Genomic DNA, 4,017 nt, shown 5'->3' on the forward strand with positions numbered 1-4,017 from the left:
CCAGTCCGTGAGGGAGTGCTCCCTTCCGTACACTGTGCCCTTCCCCCAAGGACCTCTGGGGAAGGGGTAGGGTGGGCACTGACCCCCTGTCCAGTCCTGAGGTTGAGGTTTTCTCTGCTTTACCTGCTTCCCAGGGATCCTGCCCAAAAACAACCTGTAGCCCTGGGCTGCTAGCAGCTCCTCACTTTCCCTTGGTCTCCGGGAGGTGATGCCTGGCTTCCCCTGTGTTTGAATGTTTCTCCAGCTCCTACAAATTGGAGAGGCTTGGGACCCATGGAAGGATATTGAGAGGCCACCCCTCCCTGTGAAAGCAAGGGGGCTACAGGTAACAGGGAGATGGACCATGTGTTCAGCAAGGAGATTTCCACACAGTGCAGAGCAGGAACAAGTTCACTTGCTCTTTCAGGCTATTCCTGCCACATGCCTAACTCGCCGGGACCCAGGGATGACAGGCGCTGCCCTAAGGGGTAGGACAGTATGTCTGTCTGCATTTTCCATAGAACTGGGATGGAGCAGAAATTGTTTTAATACTACTTTTGAGAAAGAGAAAGATTGGCATTCACCCCAAATTCTCCAAACGGTTTTGCAGTGACGTGCCTGGGATGACCTCTTGTGTCTGAGTTAGCAACACTGATGAATTACTGCGGTAGGCAGGGACCAGGCTGAGACGAGAGACTAGCCACCTGGACTTCGAGTTCAGCGCTTCTCCCCGTCCTCGGCTCCTCTACCAGGGCCTTGCTTCTCCTCTCATTTAGGATCAGCCAGAGAGGAAGAGCCTGGAGGCCAGGTTGCGGTTAGGAAAAAGAAAACAGAAGTAAGATTGAGACTCCGATTAAGATGAGGGTGCCTTAAGCAGTTAGGGCTGGAGGTGCATGCACACACAGGCTTCGTGTCTGGAGCCACCACTTATTTTCCCCTGGGGTATGTGGCCAGGATGTGTGTGGTTTCCTTGTAGATGTTTTCATGTTCCCTAGGCCCTGCCTTCCTGTGACTGAGCCAGCAAAGGACCCCTAATGGCCCTAAGAAGTGGGTCCCTAACCCCTCTGTCGGATCCTTGCTGGGTGTAGCTTCAAGCCAGTGGGACTAATCGGGACTAATCGTGATAATGCTATCTTTGTTCCCATTTTGCAGATGCAGAGCAGTCAGCTGTGAGCCCGGGGGAACTGATGGAACCAGATCCTGACCTAAGTCAATTGCTAGGACTCTGTCCCTCAGGGAGTAAAGCACAGAGGTACAAGTCATTATTCACTATCTCTGCAAACCAGAGATTCCAAAGGTGCCTGTGGCATGCCAATTCTTTCTAGCCATGAGACTAACAAAGTCCACCTGAGGTCATAAACGGGCAGTTGTCCCCAGCCACGCCCGGCCTGGTTCTGTTTGGCCACGTGTTCTCCTCCAGGGCAGACCTGCTTTCCAGGGTGTCTTTAACCTTGGTCTAGATGCAGTGTTTCCCCAGGGGGAGTCCTGGGCTGTCACCTAAAATGCAGATTCCTCAGCCAGACCCCAGGTGCCGAGTCAGACTCCATGGGGTGGGGCCTTCAGATCTGCATGAGACATGCTCCCCAGGGCACACTGAAGTTGGGCAACTCCCCCTGGGCAAGTAGTTCTCACTTTCAGGCTTCTAATGTGCTTCCCTGGGTTGACAGCCACAGTCCTAATCAGAGTCAAGTTCATGTTACAGGCCTGCCATTCCATAAGAATCTCCCTATTTTATTTACTTTTTTGGCCACACTGGGTGGCATGAGGGATCTTAGTTCCCCAACCAGGGATTGAACCCATGTGCTCTTTGTTGGGAACTTAGAGTTTTAACCACTGGACTGCCACAAAGTCCTGGATCTCCCTGTTATACAAGTAAGGAAACTGAGGCTTAAAGAGACCACCCAGTTAGTGAATAGTGAATTCACATCATTAAGTTCTGCAGCTTTATTTCTGTTGTATATTTGCTTGTTACTCATATTTCTATGTTTCTTATGGCACAGTAATGATATCCTCTGAAAGCTAACAGTTCATTGCTGCCTTTGGTTTTGTGTGCTTTGGGTTTCTTTTGTTTACCTTTTTACTATGGAAGTTTTCAAACGTACTGGAAAATCAAGGGTATAGTGTAGTCGTTCTCTGCATCCCTACAGCCTACCTCCAACAGAGATGACATTTCACTGTTCTTATTTCATCTGTTTCCCGCTAGAGTGGGAGAAATACATATATTTTCTTTCTGGCGTATTTTAAAGCAAATAATTTGGGGATTTATACACATATATAATTGTATATGTACTATGTATATGAAAATGAAAGTCGCTCAGTCATGTCCAACTCTTTGTGACCCAATGTACTATACAGTCCATGGAATTCTCCAGGCCAGAATACCGGAGTGGGTAGCCTTTCCCTTCTCCAGGGGATCTTCCCAACCCAGGGATAGAACCCAGGTCTCCTGCATTGCAGGTGGATTCTTTACCAGCTGAGCTATCAGGGAAGCCTGTACTACATATTTAAAACTGTGTTATTTTGTCTGATTGTGAGATAATACATGTTCCTTGTAAAGAGATTATGCTAAGTCACTTCAGTCGTGTTCCACTCTGTGTGACCCCATAGACGGCAGCCACCAGACTAGGGTCCCCCGTCCCTGGGATTCTCCAGGCAAGAACACTGGAGTGGGTTGCCATTTCCTTCTCCAGTGCAGGAAAGTGAAAAGTGAAAGCAAAGTCGCTCAGTCATGTCCGACTCTTAGCGACCCCATGGACTGCAGCCTACCAGGCTCCTCCGTCCATGGGATTTTCCAGGCAAGAGTACTGGAGTGGGGTGCCATTGCCTTCTCCATGTAAAGAGATTATACCTCAGTAAAAAACAACCTTAAAGTCAAATAATGTTGCTTCTCAGTAATAACCAACATTGACATTTTAAAATATATTTTTCTAGACACTTTTATATTCATATATACACATGCAAATCTTTTTTAAAAAATGGTATATTCCTCAAAAATAGGACCGTGCTCCCCATTTTACCATCCATTTTTTTCCACCTAACAGCATACCCCAGATATCTATCCTTGCCATGGAATCTCTTCCAAATTGTGATTGTCAAGGACAGCCCAGAATCTTGTCTGGACGTATCGCGATTTGTTCAACTAATCTCCTGTTGTTGGACATTCAGGTTGTATCTGCGCTCTGCTGACTGTCAAAAGGCAGTTCTGCCTGCCCTGGACTTTGCACTAGGCTGAAGGCTGACCCACCTCTTCTAAATCCCAAGTGGTCTTCCAAGAAGGATCAGGCAGGGACAAAGACACATACTGCGGAGCTTCCAGTGCCTCCCCAGTCAAGTCTCAAGACATAAGACACACCCAGACTTGAGTGTGGATGAGAATCACATTCCAGAGGCAGGGAGCGTATTGTTTGGGCGACAAGATGTAACTCTAAAATACAGAAGGTTTCTTTTCCGACAGTCATACCAGAGCTCACCCAACCCAGTAACTCACTGTCCTTTCAAAGTAGTCACCCGGAAGGCAGTCCTCTCCTTGCAATAAAACGGTGCTTGCATGAAAATGCATCTGAGAAGTCTTAAAACTATCTCCAGAGCCTGGTGTAGGTGGTGTTTGGATGTCCTTTAGGCTGGAAAGTCTTTATGCTTCTAGGTATGTTGAGATCTGGAAATAGCCTGTGCTCACCAACTACATTGCAAACACAGAATCTATGTCTAGTTTGAGCAGAAACAGATTTACTCAGCTATAACAGAGAGATGAGAGTCTGTGGCAGGTTTGGAAAACTGGTGTGGAGGCCATTTTTGTATCTTTTTGTAAATGAATTACCTGTTCATGTTTTTTGCCTTTTCTTCTATGAGGTTTTGGGTCTCTGTTTCTGTCAATTTTTAATTAAAATTGTTTAGGAATATTAGCCCTTTATCTGTGATTTATGTTGAAAATACTCTCTATCAACTTGTCAATTGCCTTTGACTTTGTTTATAGTATTTTTATCCTGAAAAGGTTTCTTTTATTTTTATATAGTTAAATGTATTTATCTTTTCTTTTAT

General features: G+C 46.2%; 1 long non-coding RNA gene across 1 annotated transcript; it reads left to right on the top strand.

Annotated features, from left to right (window-relative positions):
• Positions 1-1,128: 1,128 nt before the first annotated feature.
• LOC147353066 (uncharacterized) lies at positions 1,129-3,537 on the top strand. Its single transcript, XR_015145344.1, has 2 exons — positions 1,129-1,231; positions 3,021-3,537. It is a non-coding gene; the product is annotated as an uncharacterized LOC147353066 (long non-coding RNA).
• Positions 3,538-4,017: the final 480 nt, after the last annotated feature.

This window comes from Bos grunniens, chromosome 18 (genome assembly GCF_055505025.1).
Source record: "Bos grunniens cultivar Pamir isolate PY7600 chromosome 18, Bosgru_T2T1.0, whole genome shotgun sequence".
Lineage (NCBI taxonomy): Eukaryota > Metazoa > Chordata > Mammalia > Artiodactyla > Bovidae > Bos > Bos grunniens.